Source organism: Adiantum capillus-veneris, chromosome 5, assembly GCF_014529385.1.
Source record: "Adiantum capillus-veneris isolate H3 chromosome 5, ASM1452938v2, whole genome shotgun sequence".
NCBI lineage: Eukaryota > Viridiplantae > Streptophyta > Polypodiopsida > Polypodiales > Pteridaceae > Adiantum > Adiantum capillus-veneris.
Window position 1 is genome coordinate 144,591,173 of NC_140935.1, and position 20,304 is coordinate 144,611,476.

Consider the following 20,304-nt stretch of genomic DNA (forward strand, 5'->3'; position numbering starts at 1 on the left):
AATCATCTGGGAGCTCTAACCAAGGATTAACTGATACAATCTGTAAGCTTATAGCTCCGGCTCATAGATTACAATATCCACTCGTTCAATAGGAGTTATAATCTTCCCAATTTATCAAAAGAATTTTTTTACAATGAAGCTCCCGAGAACTGTTACATGAGTTAGCTTGCTACTAATAGAAGCTAGTTCCATGTATAATTACATTTTGTACTTTATCTTACATCATTTTATTACACATGTGGAGAATATGAGTCTCTAAGACTGACACTATTGCATCTTTCCTAATGATGTGTCATGACAGAGTCCCTAGGGGCTGGTCACATCCATTTATTTCACCATTTTGAGCACATAGTATCAAGAATACTTTCAGTGTCCATAAATTGTCAGATAATGAGCCAGGCTTGTTATGGTTATAGGTTCTATGAAAAAAAAAATGGATGGTTGTTTACACATCTAGCAAGGCTATGCTTTGGTAATGAGAATGTTTCATTTTTGGTAACTAGATGTGATTGAGTTTTTACATTCTATTATGGTCCATCTATTCCCTCACAATTCTCATGAATTACCATGGAAAGTTGATTCATGAAAATGCAAGTTCGGACCGATTTGTGTCAAATGCATGCACACTAGGTGTCATGGCCCCTAGTGTTTAACACAGGCTTGTTTGGAGTGGCATGCAAATTCATGCACAATGAAAGATTATGAAGCATTTTGCAACATAGGTGTAGATCTCTATGAAATTTTTTGCGGGTCTATCAATCACCATACATGATAATGACTGAGTATTGGTGTTTGTAAATAAATTACAAGTAATTATGCACCCATGTTTACCAATCATTTTTAGAGGTCTACCTATAAACGGTTGGGGAGAAATAAAAATACATACAAACACTCATCCAAAAATGTATGAGTAGATGGTAGGTAGTAATCTAGCACTAAAGGATATGCTAAGAGCATATGTTAGCAAGAAGCAATCTAGTTGGAAAGATTACTTTTCTAGTTTGGAGTTTGCTTATCATGATTCCAAGTATGTTGTGACTATGTTTAGTCCCCGCATGTTATTGTTAAGTTTTCAACCTTAATCACCAAGTTTTTTGAGGTTTCTTACTGATGAGAAACGACAATATTATGGACTTGTTCAATGATGCTGATGACCTATGTAAGCATGTCACTTTCATGGAAAGTTGAGATGAGGTATTCTTGCATGTTCCAATACCTTAAGAAAGAAATAAATCTGGCCATTCATTGGACACCTCTTAGTTGTGGTAACTCATTTATAGTACTCAAGTAAATTATAAATTGAGTCTACACACTATCATACTTACGTGATTGTGAATACAAGTAGTTGCAAAGGGACCACAATGTGGTAAATCAAGATGTCTCTCTTGGTTTCATTTAATCTACTACTGTACCATGTACCAGTCCAATGGACAATTGGCTCAAGTGAGGGATGCCACTATGGTAAAAGTGAGTATTCTTACGAAGACATCACCACTTTGTTTTTGAAGAAGAAAATGCTTCTCCAAGGGGGGAGTAATGTCAAGCCAACGGTCAAGGCGAAGGGTCAAAAATCACATGTGATCAAGGGGTGCTATATTTTTAGCAAAGCTACAAGCCTACATATAGCAAGGTTGGGTGGAGAGTTGCATGTACAGGTACCCAGAGTCTCAGAAATCTCCACCCTTAGTGACCCCAATGGAAAAAAATTTGATGACTGTGCAACACCACATGGACAAGATGGTAACTTACAACCATGAAACTTTGCAAGGTGCCTAAAATACTAATATTTTACCAATGAGCCCTTAGCAATCCATCACCATATTCCCTACCCTTGCAAATTTTCATGGCCATCACTAACCACCTTGATGGTTAGGGGTAGCTCAAACGCCAATTTTTTTGTCCTTTCTTGTGCAAAGTTTCATGCACTTCCGTTGCCATAAGGACCGATGCCAAAAAATTGCTCGCAATTGTGTAGCACCACAATGTCAAGGTGGCAGCGGATGGGCATGAAACTTTTCATGAGTAGGGGAAGCACCCTACTTCTCAACCCTATAAACTTCTCAACAATCAAGGGAACCTTGAATGCCTTTTTTCTTTTGTTACGCCCTTAGTGATCCCAACAGCCAAAAACTATAATTTGTGCAGTGCCACACCATCAAGACTGTTACAAATGGCAGAAAAACTATAAGGGTATGAAAATCACCCTACTTCCTACCATTGCAAAATTTCAGGTTAGAGCATATGAAGTAACTTCAAGTCACTCCCAAGAAAGAAGGCCCACAAGGTATCAATCTCGACAATATCCTAGGATACCTAAGAAGCAGGTATACAACAGAACAATATCAAAAGATGCTAAAGTCTACCACAACTCTCAAGAGGATATAGAATAAAGACAAATCTCAAAGAATGTTCCTCTTGGGCAAGGATTCTACATAGGGTATACAAAGATTTGGCTACCAGTCAACCACAAGCCAATTGCAACAACACCAGATCTGCATGAAGATCACAAGAACTCAACAAGACCTAAAGCAAAGAAAAGTCAACAAAAGAGATACAAAGGTCATCAAGAGAATTGGATTCCTAAGTCTTCTAATGCTCCAAGTCAAAATCCAGATACCTATACATCCAACAAAGGCCTACAACAACATCAAAGACTCCATCAACAAGACTAATTGAAGAATCAAACAGATAATGGAGTCTTCACAGTCAAAGAAGGACAACCCAACCAACGAGAATGTAGATTCAAAGATGATAAAACAGGTATCGCAAAAGAAACCTTCAATGCCAACTTGGTCTTTCACTAATCCTCTTTTTGAGGATTCAAGCTTACTTTTACCTGAAGAAATGTTTGTAGTAAGCACAAGAATGTAAAAAGTCAAGTCGCTAGGGTGCAGAAAACACTCTTTGGCATAGTTAGAGTCGATGGGTTGCTGAGCCATAAAATGAGAAAAGCATTAGTCCCAAAGCTTCAAGTCATATTAAACTATGTGCTAAGAGTCGCACTTGTTAGGCTTACGCTCAAGCTGGAAGAGTTGAACATATCTAAAATCATGTCGCTCATGCTGGATAAGATGATCATTTGAGTCAAAGTCTATTAACTTATAATTAGTGAGTCGTAGAGTCCAACACTCATGCATAGTGCACAGTAAGATGAGAGCACATATTCTCGTCAACAAAAACCATTCTTAAAGGGGTGCCAGCTTGCAAAGCCATGTCATATGCTTTTATAGCTATACTATCTTTCTGAATTACCCCTTAAAATCTTTCTTGCACAGCATATTATTTCCCATGCATTTCTGTGTATACATAAATAGGATGTCCCATCATTGGACATATGCATTAGACACTCTTTTTTGCTACCACCCATGCACCTTGAGTGGACTATAATAGGAAAATCAATGTTCCATCATGCTACCCTTTCATATTTGCTGTATTTTTAATTCCATATCTATCAGCAAATAATCCCTTGAGTACTTTATTAATATTTCCCATGCTAATAAGTACTCCAATAATGTGTGTATCCCAAAGGAACTTTTTTCCCACTGCGTTTTTTCCCTTTGGTCATCTAGGTATTAGACTCTAATTTAGAACCTCATCATTCTACTTCCCTTGTACATACTTTTCATAAATAAAGAGAAACCTCATCATTATGCTATTACTGTTGGGGTATAAAGCCCAATGTGGTCGCCCAGGTAAGTGGGCGGGCCGCCAGGTATGTACACATATTCTTTTGTAAAAACCTAATAAGAACTAACTATGCTCTACACATTACAGTAGAGCGAGTTCACCATATCGTCGTGCTCTTCTTCTCGCACTCTCTCTTGCGTCGCACTTCCGCTCGTACTCCTTCAACTGGTATCAGAGCTCAGATCGAGGCTCGGGGTAGCACTACAGGAGGCTAGAGTCACCAACTCAGATTGGAGTGAAATTCGACAGGCGAAGACACGGCCCCAAATCTTGTGGGCAAGCTCGTAGGGCATCGGTGTTGTCAGAATTTCATTCTGAGGTCATCTCGGCCATCGTTCGGCTTCGACAAATTTCTGCGCAGGCCATTTTCGACTACGTGGTCTCAGCGGGTGCAGATCCGACTCTGCAAATTTGGGGTTTTCGGCCTACGACTGCAGGTGCTGAGGATATCGACACTCCCAGAGTGTTGATTTGTGGCTGTCTACACATCGAAGGACAGCTCACAGTTCTTGGAGGCGTGTCACATACGACACGGGCGCATCTACACACAGACTGTAGGCGACATCCACTAGTTCATTAGGTACCTTGTGTTTGCTGCTTGATATTCCAGATTTCATCCTGACATTGCAGGTACTTCCACATGGGATGTATTGTCAAAGATGATGTATGTCTGTTGAGGGTTTGCTGGCTGTGAGTCACGCAGCAAACAACCACCGCAGCGGTTACATCATACAGTGGAAAATTTGTGGATGTATGACTTTGTGGGAATTCTATGTACTGTCAGATTTACTGCAGCCTTTGTTGAGGGTCGAGTGAGGTTTTATTGAGCTGGGGGATTCTCGAATGTTGAGATCCTTTCGGTGATACAGGTCTTGGAGCGATCCCTCGAGCACCCTTAGATAGGTAGCTAGGATGTATTGACTGTGAGTTAGACAGTTGGGATTGCATCTTTGCTTTACTGCCGTTGAGGCATTGTCGCAGTCTATGCTTACAGGATAGTGACAGGACAGTGAGAGACAGTACAGGTGCAGGACAGGTTTACCCGCAGCTTACAGTGTCAGAGAGACAGTGTTTTTTGAGCTGTTTTTTGGTCTGTTTTTGAGTACACCATAGCCATTTTACAAAGGAGACTCTGCTGAAATTTATGCAGAATCTGAAGCTTTCTTGGTTCATTTGACAGGTTGATATTGGTTCAGAGGTCAGTTTACCGGGGAAACTCTGCCGAATTTTTCCCAGGAAAGTAAACCATTGTGAAGCGTAGCTATGGTTGGATCACAGGACACTGCTCTTTACAATATTAAGAAGCTGGATGGAACCAATTTCCCATTGTGGAAGAAGCAGATTTGGCACGTGTTGGTACAAAAGAAGCAGATAAAACCTATAAAGCTCAAAGAGATAAAACCAGAAGATATGGACGAAGATGAATGGAGCGAAATGGATGAATTGGCACTTTCTACCATTATGCTGACTTTGGCAAAAAGCGTTTACTTCAATGTAGCAGATGAGATGTCAGCTTATCAAGCATGGTTAAAGCTGAGTGATCTTTATGAGAAGCAGAGTGCAGCTTCACAGGTATACTGGCTTAAGAAGCTTGTTGACTTGAAGATGAAAGAAGGGACACATATGTCCAATCATCTGAATGAATTCAACACAATCTACAGTCAGTTGTCAGCTCAAGGTGTCAAGTTTGATGAACCTGTTAGAGCTATGTTCCTGTTGATCACATTGCCGGAAAGTTGGGACACTTTTCGCACAGCTTTGAGTAATTCTGCACCTCCAGATGGTTTGAACATAGCAGGTGTAGAAGGAAGTCTGCTTACTGAAGAAACCAATAGAAAGACAATGGACAAAGGCAAAGGAATAGCCTTAGTTGTCAGGGAAAGAACCAAAGAAAAGTACAAAGGTGGAAAGAGTCTCGTAGCAAGTCCCGCAGTGCTAAAGGCAAGAGTGACATAGAATGCTACCATTGTGGCAAGAAGGGTCACATGAAAAGAGACTGCAGAGAATGGAAAGTAGAAAAAGGCAAAGAGAAAGCTGAAGACCATGGTGAGAAGAACAAGTCCTCAGTGAAGATTCAAGAAATAAATGTGACAAACACTGTTGCAGAGGATGACAGTCTAGTGTCAGGAGACATCTACTTCTTGAAGAATACAATGGACTCAGCTCTTCTTACAGCATCTGATGGAAATGCACTGAGTGACTAGATTATAGACTCAGGGGCATCACTTCATGTGTCTCCAAACAAGGAGTGGTTTACCTCTTATGTGACCACTAAAGATCATGTTCGGCTAGGCAATGGGCAGACATGTGAGATCTTAGGTGTTGGAGATGTTCAATTGAAGTTTCAGAATGGCTCTTCTTTCATGCTGAAGAATGTGAGACATGTTCCCGCAATTACAAAGAGCTTGATCAGCACAGGTTTACTTAATGATGTTGGCTACGTCACCACTTTTGGAGAGAACATGTGGAAGATATCCAAGGGTTCCATGACAGTAGCACATGGAGTAAAGTCTGGAGGACTTTACATGATTTATGTATCAAATGTCTCTAAAAATGTAATCAATGTAACCGAGCAGCCGAACGTTTCTTTGTGGCATAGCCAGTTAGGACATATGTCCAAGAAGGGAATGGAAATCTTGTCTCGTTCTGGTTATTTTCCTGGCTTTTCATTTAATGATTTTGAATTCTGTGAACATTGTCTGTATGGTAAGCAAACATATAAGCATAGAAGCAGTAGAAGAGATACACAGTTGGCACTTGTTCATAGTGATTTGTGTGGACCTATGCCTAACCTATCTCTAGGGGGAGCTTCTTACTTTATGACATTTATAGATGATTACTCGAGGAAAGTATGGGTTTACTTTCTCAAGCACAAGGATGAAGCGTTTAGTGTTTTCAAAACGTTTGTGACACTTGTGGAGAATCAGAGTGGCAAGAAGCTTAAATGCTTACGCACTGACAATGGTGGAGAGTATGTTTCAAAGGCCTTTCAGGACTTTTTTGAGTCAAAAGGTATAAAACGTGAACTTACTGCTCCTTACAATCCTCCTCAAAATGGTGTTGCTGAGAGGATGAATAGGACCATACAAGAGAAGGTCAGAAGTATGTTGTCTAATGCACAACTGCCACATGGGTTTTGGGCTGAAGCTGTATCAACAGCTGTTCATCTTGTAAATAGATCTCCTAGCAAGGTTTTGCAGAAGGATTCAGTGCCAGAGATGGTATGGTCAGGCAAAATGCCCTCATACAAGCATCTCAAAGTCTTTGGCTGTGAGGCATATACTCACGTTCCAAAGGAATTTAGGAACAAACTTGAGCCAAAGAGTAGAAAGTGCATCTTTCTAGGCTATGGTAATTCTGGTGAGATGGGGTACAGACTTTGGGATCCCGAATCCAAAAAGGTTGTCCGCAGCAATGATGTTCACTTTAATGAATCCAAATATCATTCTAAACTAGAAAGGGTTGAGGAGATTAGAAGAGTTGTCTTCCAAGAAGATGGACCTGCACGTGCAAGACAAAATGTCAGGGCTCAAGAGGAGCAAGGATAGGATAGAGTGGAACCACAGGTTGTGGCTGAGCCTGAGCCACCTATTGTGCGTAGATCTGGACGTGTCACGCGACCTCCTGATAGGTTTGTTCCATCTATGAACTATGTCATGTTGACTGATTGCAATGAGCCTTCATGTTACAAGGAAGCAGTGCAAATGAAGGACTCTGGGAATTGTCAATTGGCCATGCAGTCAGAGATGACAGCTCTGCATAAAAACAAGACATGGAAGCTAGTTAAATTACCACAGGGCAAAAAGGCTCTACCTTGTAAATGGGTTTACAGGTATAAGATCACCGCTCATGATAGTCAGCCAAAGTAAAAATCAAGGCTTGTTGCCAAGGGCTTTAAGCAAGAACAAGGCATTGACTTTGATGAAGTCTTCTCTCCGGTGGTCAAGATGACTACATTGAGATGATTTCTCGCATTGGTTGCCATATTAGATTTGGTGTTGCACCAAATGGATGTCAAGACAGCGTTCTTGCATGGTGATTTAGATGTGGAAATTTACATGCAGCATCCAGAAGGGTTTGTTGAGAAAGGCAAGGAAGATTGGGTATGCCAGTTGTTAAAGAGTCTTTATGGCTTAAAACAATCACCGAGGGCATGGTACCATAAATTCCACAAGTTTATGCTTTCTCAAGGCTACAAACATAGTGAGTTCAATCACTGTCTATATACAAAGACGGCTAAGGATGGCAGTTGGCTGATCCTTATTTTGTATGTGGATGACATGTTGATTGCTGGCAAGCACTTGGAAGAAATTTCAGCTTTGAAGTCAAAGATGGCAAAATTGTTTGACATGAAAGACATGGGTGAGGCAAGTCTATACTTGGTATGCGCATTGAGAGAGACAGATCAAAGAAGTTGATTTGGTTATCTCAAACAGAGTATATTGACAAGGTTTTGCAACGTTTCAATATGGAGAAGGGAAAGGCATTGAGTGTTCCATTGCCACCATATGTGAAACTTAGCAAACAAGATTGTCCTGTGTATGAGGAAGAACAAGCTGAAATGGATAAGATTCCATATGCGTCTGCAATGGGTAGTTTGATGTATGCAATGATTGCTACTCGCCCAGACATTGCATTTGCAGTGGGAGTAGTGAGTCGATACATGTCAAACCCAGGCAAGAAACATTGGGAGGCAGTGAAAGGAATATTGAGATACCTGAAAGCTACAAAGAGTATGCGTATATGCTATGGGAGTCAGGAGCTAAGTGTAAAGGGTTTTACAGACTCAGATTATGCAGGTGACTTAGACAACCGAAGGTCTACGTCAGGGTATGTCTTTACATTGGCTGGTGGAGCAGTATCATGGCGTTCTAGATTACAAGATTGTGTTACTCAGTCTACTACAGAGGCTGAATATGTTGCAGCATCAGAGGCATGCAAAGAATCAATTTGGCTTAATCGACTAGTAACAGATTTGGGAATCAAAGAAGAGATGTCTGTGTTATATTGTGATAGTCAAAGTGCTATACAATTGGCTCGCAATCCAGTTTATCACTCAAAGACAAAGCATGTGGATGTGAAGTATCATTTCATCAGGGAAATGCTCGAGGATAAGCAACTTCAGCTTGTCAAAGTTCACACCACAGAAAATCCTGCTAATCTACTTACAAAAGGACTTCCCTCAGAGAGCTTTGCGCATTTTTGCGAGCAGTTAGGTGTAGGGTAGTACATCACTTCTCTACATCTCTTGTATATTAGCTTGTATAGTAGCTTCTCTCACACTTAAAGTACCACATTGGACTTTAAGTGGGAGATTGTTGGGGTATAAATCCCAATGTGGTCGCCCAAGTGGGCGGGCCGCCAGGTATGTACACATATTCTTTTGTAAAAACCTAATAAGAACTCACTATGGTCTACACATTACAGTAGAGCGATTTCACCATATCGTCGTGCTCTTCTTCTCGCACTCTCTCTCGCGTCGCACTTCCACTCGTACTCCTTCAATTACAACGGACAAACGCAACATCGTCTCTCACATTAGGCATATTCAGATCAATGAAGATGCTGCAACAAATTGAACCTCATCAACAAATCCAACGACAAAATGAAGAAGATCAGCCCATCAACAACCAATCAAAACCTTCCCTTGCCTCCATAGACACTTTTCAACAATGCCAGAGGACGGGCACTAAAATCAGAAGGGGGGAATTTTAACTGAGTCAACGTCAGTTAACAAGATTTGCTAAAGACTGAATCCTTACGGATGCACATCAAGGATGAATACAAAGAAGCAGTAAAGATTGGAGTTACACATTTTCCACTTTTCCCAAAATGGTCACGTATTGTAAATACCCGATTTATTTCAAATCATTGTGATACTTATAATGTGTTACGGGCTCAATGGAAGTTCCAAGCTGTAAAGAATAGGTCAGTTAGTGTGCCTAGGTTGCAAATTCACTAAGTGGTGGAGCCCTAAAGGCCTTGAGTGCCCGGACATTGCATAGTTTTACCTTAGGTATATAAGGTAGTGTGTAAAATAAATTAGGGTTCTCAAGCTCATTTTTTGAGAGCACTCTTTGGTCAGAGCTCTTGAGGTGTGTGGCTATGGAGTCCTTGAGTTTCTCCTTGCTCATGAGACTTGATTAACACTAATCAATGATTCATTCTCTTTCACTATGCCTCTCTCATGCTTCTTATGATTGCCTATGATGCTTAGATTAGCTAGATCTTAATAATTAGTGGTTAATCCCTCTCTAATCTTGTGTGATTTCCCTCCTTACTTGTGTGTGCATGTAGGTTTGATTGGAGTGTGGTGCTCAATAGATCTCTGTGTGTGGCTTGCAATTAGTGTGTTGCATGATAAGATAGTGTTGTGTGCGTCTTGGAATCGTATTGTGTGTGATTGGGTTGATTGGAGGTGAAGAGAAGTGGATGTGGATGTGGATATTGCCCTTCATTGTGGCTTAGCTCCTCCATAGTCCAAGAAGCTCACCTCATAGAGTTAACCATTTTTGCTGCCATAATTAGCTCATTAACCATGTGAGTGTTTCCATGCCCTATCCGGGTAGCTCATCCCTTCGGATTGATAATTTTGTTGGTTATTGGAGCTATGCAACGATGGAACCCCCAACAAATTTCTTGAAGTGAAGGCTACCCTTCTTAGGGAAACCTTCTTGAGTTGAAGGTTTCCCTTCTTCTCCCTTTTAAGGGAGAAAAAAATACATTCTTTAGTATTTTTTTGGTAGTTCATGTCCTTTTCTTGAGAATCATTGCTATGATATTCTCTTTTTTTGTTTTGCCATTAGAAGTCTTTCTACATTCAAAATTTGTTGCGACCATTTCTCAATAATCAACAACATCACCAACAAGGTTAAATAAAGGATTACCTTCAATCACCGAGGTTGGCCAAAATGGTAACATAGTTGTCCCGAGAATACATCATTATCGTTTTATCTATATCAAATATTCATGGAAAGATGCAATTCTTGATATTAGTAACTACATTTATAAAAACAATAGAGCTAATTAAATGTGTCGCTTATGCTAGATATGGTGAGCATACGAGTTTAAGTCTATTACATTATGATTGGTGGAGTGGTGATTAGGACACACCATAAGCTTCAACATTTGAAACCCTTCTTAGAAAGGTGGTAGCATTGAAAATGCTTTGATTGTTACACGTAGTCTAGGAAGTAGCTAGTTATCATCTCTTTTGCACAACATATTGTTCCTCATGCATATCTATATATGCCTATAAAATTTTCCTTCATTAGGCATTTGAATAAGATAGACTTTATATTCTAAACTTATTTGATAAAGATAGATCCACATAAACATGCACTAGTCTCTATCTTGTGTACCGTATCATTGAGGCAAGACATTCAAAAAAGGCATCAAATCATTTCCATTGGCATTTTTGTTCACATTGAGTAAATGAGTTGCACAAGGTGGAGCATGGGTGACATACTATAACTTGGTTGCTAGGAAGGTCATTCTCTGTCTCTCTCTCTCTCTCTCTCTCTCTCTCTCTCTCTCTCACTCACACACACACACACACACACACACACACACACACACACACACACACACAAGCACACTTACCATGCATGGGATACTCTTCGATCTAGGACATGGAAAATTGTTACACAATACACAAATAAATTTTGGAAAAATATTTTTTCTCTTTAAAATGTAGAAAATTAAAATTTCTCTACTTTCAAACACAACTATATTATTGGTATGGAGTATACTTTGCATGCTAAGGTCAATAAATTTTTTATTCTCATACATTGGAAAGAGCTATTTCTTTAGCTCATGATATTGAATCTATGAAAGATAAAGATCCAACTCCAAAAAGGCAACCAATCAGAAAGTGTTTATTTTTCCCATCCCTACAATGTATAAATCCTGTTACACCTCAACCAAGGAACAACGACACCTATGGACACCTATGTATAAATCTTGTTATACCTCAACCATGGAACAACAACACCTATGGACAATGATGGTCACAACATTACAATCAACATCGACCACAATCAAGCAATTCCAATCAAAATGGTTTTGAACAAACAAGGTAAATAACAATCGTTCATGTAATGCTTTTAAATCTTCCTCTTTTCCTTCCTTGAAATCACATAACAAGGCTCCGCATAGCTACAACAATAGCATTAATGCCAACAAAAATAATGGAATAGTCGATGTGAAGATTGTTGTTTGCTCCACTTGTCACAAGATTGGAAGTGTCTTGAAAGCAAGTCAACACCTTCTTGACACTTTATTAAGGGGATTGAAGAAGATAGTGACCATCAAGTACACAACATGGATATGAATGTCAACATTGTCAACACTTTTGAAGATAGCAACCAAGAACTTCAAGGTATCTCAGACTACCAAGATCACACATGTACTTCTACTTCTCAACTACATAGTCTTTTATGTATGTAACTTGCAAGTTAGAATTGGTGATGATGCTTTTAATTTATTACATGATGATAGGAGCACACATGATTTTATTTCCACATTTGTTTCATAAAAGTTGAAACTGCACATGACTCCCATAAATTATAAAGTAAAAGCAACTTTCCAAAGAACCAAAATAAATTGTGTGTATATGGTAAAAGGTTTACAATACCAATTAGGAGACTTCATTGAATTGAGAGATTCTTTAGTAGCACCATTGCAAAACATAGATTTTATTTTGGGTATACTTTGGAGACATCATTTTAATCCAAAGATTGACTATGATAATCATACACTCACTGTGACACATAACAAAAAAATATTACACATTACAAGCTAACCAAAAGCTAGAACTGGAACCTCTTCTTAGTCACACTTGGGATAAAACGTTAGTTTAAAAATATAATAAATAATTTTTGGTTCTAATGAATGAAATTGAAATACACGAAGAAAGATTGTCTCCTTCTCACGAAATTTTTTTGATGAAATCTAAAGAAATATAAATTTTGATGAAATATAAAGAATTTTGATGAAAATTTTTACGATAACCACCTTCTAGAGTGACATACCACACAATAGAGTTGAATCATAGTAGTACACCACCTTGTCAAGAACCATATCATCAAAATCAGATTGAACAAAGAGAAATTCAACATCAAATTGAGGAGTTATTAAATTGTGGTCTAATAAAGTCAAGTAGCTCACCTTTTTTGGTGGAGTGTGTTTTTGCAATCTTTCGATTTCGAGCTTTTGCAATCAAAACCAGTTTGGTGATCTTTTTTATTTTAGATTCAGAGCCTTTTCTAACGACACAAAAACAATTATCCAAAACAAAGACATCAGAATATTTGTCATAAAATCTAATATCTAGCTTACCCAAATGATTTTCTCATATTAAACTAATCATTGAATGTGGGAGAATAAACTGGAATAAGAGTTAGAATATAGACATGTGCTTCTAGATCTATCTCAACAGGGAACCAAAAGGAGAAATGGTTGCATCTCAATACGGGTCCAAAAGGAGATGGTCTATCAAAGAACAATGTGCAATAAGTGCTTCTAGACTCATCTGAGCAAGGGACCAAGAGGAGAGATGGTTACATCTCAATACGGGTCCAAAAGGAGGTAGTCTATCAAAGAGCAACGTGCATCTAATGGAGCTTAACACTAGTTCGGTAATTTGACACTTAAGTGTCCTGCTTTTCTACCATGTTTTGGCAATTTATTTTTCAAGTTAGAAAGAAGTTTTTTACACCTTGCTTCTACCATAAATTGGTTATGAGGGAAAGAAACACTGGATTTTTCTCCACATCAAGATACAATCTGTATGGAGAGAATTCTTGTAAGTTCTAAGACATAAGTTTTAGTAAAATTTCAAGCTGTTTTGCTTAAAAAATCATAAAATTATTATATCTTTTTGTAGAGATGGCCTTTTTTATCTTTATAAAAGCCAAGTGTTAGCATTTAGTGTTACAAAACAATGGAATGCACTTCAAAGATAAGTTTTCAAGTCACATGTAAGCTATAGACATAATTTCATACTTGAGCACGTGCTGAATAAGAGCATAATTTTGGTCTTCCAAAGGTCCCCTCATGAAATTGGTACTATTCTAGTGCAATTTGACAACTACAAGTGACTTTATATGTTTAAACCAAGAAACTATGTATTTTTTGGGCTCCCTAACTCAAGTAAATCTCATTGCTTGAACTCTATCTTGAAATTTTTATTGTGCAAAAAGTCTTAAAAATCTTGAGTTCTCCATAATAACATTGAAACCAAGGTTTTAGGCACCCCAGGTTTGATATTATTTGAGGTTTTGAATGCTTATGTCTCAAGAATGAAAATATGAAAGTTTTCTCTTATGCAGTTTTGAATATTTAAAATGATCCAATACTTGTTGCATACCAAAGCCCTTCTACTTGCCACCTTGAGTGCTCAATGGAAAGGGCAAGCAATGTATCACTTTCTAAAACTCACAAATACATCAGAAACATACTTTTCTTTGTATACAACGATATGCTTGAAATGACCATATCAAACACATGAAACTTTCCATTATTTTATATACTCCAAAGTCAAATTTTTTACACACGAAATTTTTAATTACCTACAGCAAAATTGTGGAAGAGTCACTTAAAATTTTCTACAAGGTCGCTTCATTTTTTCTTGATCTTATAAAGGTGATTTCTTCAAAGCGTCAATCGCAGTATTACGAGGGTCAACTTGATGAGTATAGTTCTTGATCATGATAGATTCTAAAATGCAAGGTTATATTTTAAAAAGACCCTCTAGCTAAAATATTTAAGCATATCAAGAGGGTTTTCTTAAATAAACCGTCTAATGCAAGTAGCATTTAATTTAAATTTGTTAAAAAAGGACACTGAAAGTGTCCTGTTTTGGTACCAAACTAGTGTTAAAAGACCTTAGGGTTAGCTTCATTAAAGACCTCCAAATGTTAGTGTTAAAATTCCTTTGACCTTAGAGGTGGGAACCCGACCTAAGCTTGAGGTGCTTGTCGTGCTTGATGACTAAGGTGCTTGAGGTGCTTGTCATGCTTGATGATTAAGGTGCATGAGGTGCTTGTCATGCTTAACAAGGAAGGTGCTTGAGAAGCTTCCCATGCATGGGGGGTAAGGTGCTTGAGTCAAAAAGAGACCCTACAAAGGAGGTGGAAAGCCCCAAAGTTAGGGGAATCTTTGACTTAACCTCCCACACATGCAAAGGGAACCCCTTTTCTAAAGGGGCACATGGGACACATGTCAGACTCTCCCTATGCTTAGCCACATGGTGTGCTTGAATGCTATTGGTTGGGCTAAAGAAGGGTCCAATGAGCTTCTAGTTCCATCCAACAAATATCTAGATATTTTCAAGACCTCTCTATAAGAGGTAAGGAGGACACTTGTCCAAAGACTACCCATGTACTTGAAATGCATGTTGCATGTGATTGGCTAGGGGGAAAGGGGTCCAATGATCTTGAGGCATGAGAAAAAGGTAGAACTCACCCCAAGAAAGAAAGGGGTGTGCTGGGGGGGTATACACCACACACACACACTCACTTTGTGGATTCATTCTCACTTGGTTAAAGTAGAGGAACTCCACCTCCTTCTCCAAGCTTGTGAGAAGTGACAGCCTACACCAACAATATTGGCCATGGAATGCAAATCCAACCAAGAGCCATGATTCAATGCTAGCTTGCCATCTTCTCCATCTTCATTACTATGCTATTATGTATGCTAGCAAGAAGAGTGATGATAAGTGAGGAACTATTTATTTCTCCTATGGAATGTTTCTTCTTCCTCTTACCTACCCTCATTCCCCGCTAGCTCTCTCCACCTTCTAAGGTGTTTGAGGGGTTGGGATTGAGGCTTGGGATAGTTAATGTTGTATACAAAGTTTATGTTATGTTTGTGATGCATGAAGCTTTCCATCCTCATTGCATCACCTAGGTCACAAGGAGCACAAAGATTGTACTCTACCAAGTCTCTCTTGATGGGAGAAACTATAATACAAATGCCAATTGGAGGGGGACCGGCTCCGTATGAATTCGGTCCTCAACTTCACAAGGTCCTCCAAGCTACACCATGTAGCTATGCACTTCCAAAAATCATCTTGTCAGTGGTGGGCTAGCCTTCATGGCAATGGTGAAGCCCCAAAGACATGGAAACTCTCCGAGTTTCCATCATGAAGCAATTCCTTGCAAGCAATGCAAAGGACAATGTGCTCACCAAATGGCGGTGTTTGAGGCTTCTCTCTCATGAGTCTATCCACAAATATGTGAAAAAGTTTCGGGATTTATATCTCAAGGCTATTGTCTTTCAAAAGATAGACTTCGGCGAGTAAAAGCAACAATTCTGTGCGGGATTACCCAAAGAGATGGCCGAGTATGTCAACTCTCAACGGCTTGGTTCTATCACCAAAGTAATTGACCACACCTTGGTTTCTTTGTGCATCAATTTCCAACAAGGGTCTAGACGGAATGTCAAGCCCATGGAAAATAAAGACACAAATGATTCCAAGAGGAAAAACAATGCCCAAAATTCTTACCAAGGCTATTCCAACAACAACAACAATCGGTCCAAGGAGAAGGGAGTTTACAAAGGTAAATATAAACTCTCTCCTAAAGAGCTAGAAGCTTTACGTAAGGACCAAAAATGTTTTAAGTGTGGGGAGCAAGGAAATGGTTATCGTCCTTGCCCAAGGAGAACTGCCCGCAATGAGACTTCTAGAGCCTCTACATTTGAAGCTCCAAAAGAGGATGCTCATTGCCAAGGATTTCTCCTTTCTTATGCTTGGGGAAAGATGGGAGACCATGATTCATTTCTTTTTTTTGAACCTGGTTCAAGTCACAACTTCATATCCACGGAGTTGACCACTAAGCTAGGCATACAAGCCCATGAGATGGGAGATGCATTGAAAGACAATGGAGCTATCAAGGGACAAGCCATCTCAGTTACTTCCCTAATTGGAAAATTCAGGGCTTCATGTACAAAGCTATGTGGAAAAAAAGGATTTCTTCATATCCCCTCTCAAACATGAGAATGTTATCATTGGGGCACCATGGTTTAACCGCATGGCTTCCAACATGAGGTTCCCTAAAAGGAGAATCTACTTCACCTACAAGGAAGAGAGCATGTACATAGATGCTTACGAGTCGGGGAACACCATATCCTTGCAATAAAGGGAATCCCGAGGAATTAGATTTTTATAATTTCCTAAATGGATCCCAAGATGTTCTCATTGATGACATCCCTAGTGAGCTACCTCTAAAATGAGGGATAATGACCATGGAATTGAGCTCCTACCATGAAGCTCACTACCTAACAAGCCTCCTTATTGAGTTTCACAAGCTCAACAAGACGAGATCATGAGGCAAGTGCATGAATTTGTGTAAAAAGGGATGGTGAGGACTAGCTCCTCTCCATTTTTTCCCCCCCATTTCCCCCTCCCTTTCTTTTAGTACAAAAAAAAGACGACACATGTCACATACATGTGTCAACTATAGAGCACTAAATAAGATTACTATCAAAAATAGATTTCCCATGCAGCGGGTAGAAGATCTATTTGATAGTTTACTAGTTTTGGCCTGACAAATGCTCGAGCACATTCAAACTCATGATGGACAAAAATCTTCAGGCCATTCAAATTCTCTTGAAGGGTACAAGTGACACCTCCATGTAATCTTTCAAGTTCTGAGAGAGAATAATCTTTTCCTTAATAGAAAGAAAAATGAATTTTTCCTACAAGAGATTCAATATTTAGGTCACATTATCTCTAAAGATGACACCCGTATGGATCCAACAAAGTTAGAGATAATAAAAGGATGGCCTAATCCAAGGTTTCTACAGGAGGTACGAAGCTTCATAGGTATGTGTGCATACTATAGATGCTTCATTTTTAAAAAAAATCCCTAATAGCAAGCCCATTACATGACTTAACAAAAAAATAACATTAAGTATTCATGGATTGTAAAAGTGCAAGAAGCTTTTGAAGAAGCTTAAGGAGAATCTTATCTCTCAATGTGTGCTCACACTACTAGGTCTCTCAAAGCCATTTGAGGTCCAATGTGATGCTTGTGGTAATTTCCTTGGAGCTATTTCGCTTCAAGAAGGGCATGCCATAGCATATGAGAGTCAAAGAATCAACTTCGTTAAGTGAGTATTGGGTAAATACAAAAAGAGCTACTAGCTATTCTATATGAATCAACTTCGATAAGTGAGTATTGGGTAAATACAAAAAGAGCTACTAGCTATTCTATTTGGTAAATACAAAAAGAGCTACTAGCTATTCTATATGCCCTAAACACATGCAAACACTATCTCTTGGGGACTCCATTCATCCTACAAATGGATCACAAAGCCTCAAGAAATTCATGACGTGAAACAAGCTCTTCTACAAACAAATGAGGTGGGAAGATTTTCTTTTTCAATTTAAGTTTTATATTTCTCACATTATTGGCAAGCACAATCAAGTGGTCAATGCACTTTCACAACAGCCAAGGGTAAATGTGTTGTCTATAGCAACTCACAATGATCTATCTTTTATGGTAGATGAGTATGCTACTGACCGAGACTTTAAGTATGTAATTACAACCTTTGCATTAGGAAAGAAAAAGAAACCATTCACCTTGAAGGATGTTTATCTTCTTCCAAACGGCAATAGGCTATGAGTTACTCACCCATACAATAAGAAAGTCATGTATGAACCCCATACTTCTCCTTATGCGAGGCAAAAAGGGAATCCATAATCTACTCTTCAAGGAGTAGAAATGTATTTTTGTTGGTCTACCATGAAAAATAAACATACAAGACTATGTTTCAAAATGCGTGGTATACCAAAAGTTGAAATTTGATCGATGGAAGCAACTTGGATTGTTTCAGTGGATAGGCTTAACAAGAAAACACACTCTATGCCTATCAAAAAGATTATTAAGGCACATCAAATGACAACCCTCTACAGATCTCAAATTTTCTAGCATCATGGCTTTCCAACATCCATAGTGTCGGGGACAAAGATCCTAGAATGACCAGTAATTTCTAGAAGGGTCTCTTTGAGAATCTAGGAAGTAGATTAAATTTCTCTTTCAACCTATCATCCACAAATGGATGACCAAAGTGAAATAACTAATCTAACCATTCTTGATATACCAAAAGCCTATGTTATGGAGGTAGATCAACGTTCTCAATGAGAGAAAAACCTACCTCTTATAGAGTATGCGTACAATGACATTATACATACTTCTATGGGGAACGCACCTTTCAAAGTTAAAGAGGGAAGATCGAAAAGTCTCTTACTAGTTAAAGTACATGGGAAGATCTTTTCTACTAATGAATACAGCCAAGACTCACAAGAATATTTTTTAAATATTAAAGAGGTTATATCAAGTATCTCACCCAATGGAAACTCAACTTTACTATTCAAAATGCTTTCTTCCAATACCTTCTTCACATTTGTAGCAGCCTCTATATCTGATTGCAACTTATATAAAAGAATCTTTGCTTTGTTCTTTTTCTGCTTCCTCTCAAGTGACATATCCTCCATGGGTATTTCAAGTGGTGAAACTTACTTTGGTGAAGCTTCCCTATGAGGAATCGTATCTCTGCTTCCTCCACTTCTAGTAGCCCTTTTTGAGGTCCTCCATATCCATTGTCTCGTTTGCGATTTTCTTCTATGATAGCTTCATGAGTGGCATTTTGCAATGTATGTGTGAATTGACAAAGCATCCACTAGATCGTTCCACGTTGTTGTTTCACAAATTACACAATCTCCAATTTTATGTTGTATATCTGTAGTTACGTTTTCTTTTACAATAGACTCCATAGCATATGGCCATAACTCATCTAATACCTACTCATCATTGCTAGTTTTATTTGACACATACTCAATCTTCATCCCGTAGGCTGCTCCCTCGTCCCTAGCAATAGCCTCACTTGTGAATGTCTTCATCTAATTTCTGCATTCCACCTTTTTCAAAACTTTTTCAAAGTTTACTCCCAAAAGAATTCCTGTTTCTGTGAGATGAATCTTTTTTTCCTTGAAAAATGCAAGGTCTTTGATCCTCGGGGGGTCCACCCCAAAATATGTAAGTGTAGCACATAAGTTCACCCATAGGGGTTACCTATTTACTAATAAGAGTTACAAAATTACATGTCCAAGAAGGGTTAAAAATTGGAAAATTGAGAAAAAGTTTAGTTTTACAAAGGAAGAGGGGTATTTTAATTCTTGATGAAGTGTGTGTGTGTGTGTGTGTGTGTTTGTGTGTGTGTAGAGGGGTTTTAAAAATACCTCTTGAATGCACGTATTATAGGTATTTTTTAAAGGTGGACCCCCCAAGATTTGATCAAAGCATCCTTAAAGCTGTCACAGTCTCTTCTGGTATGATAAGTGTTATCACACCACATGCACTTTTTTGGTGTTATCTTCCCTGATGGTTTCTCTGACCGCTTTTCTTCTAGCCTTTCCAATTTCAACTTCATCTCTCACATTCCCTTCACCAATTCATCTAGTGTGTATTGTTCTATTTTTGGAGTTGAAGTAATAGGATTTGACAACCTTTCTGGTGTGATGAAGAAAGAAGTACCATTAGACACCACCATTTTGTCTTGCCAACATTGTCTCTTGGCAAGTAGTGAGACTGTATCCTCTACTTTTTCCCT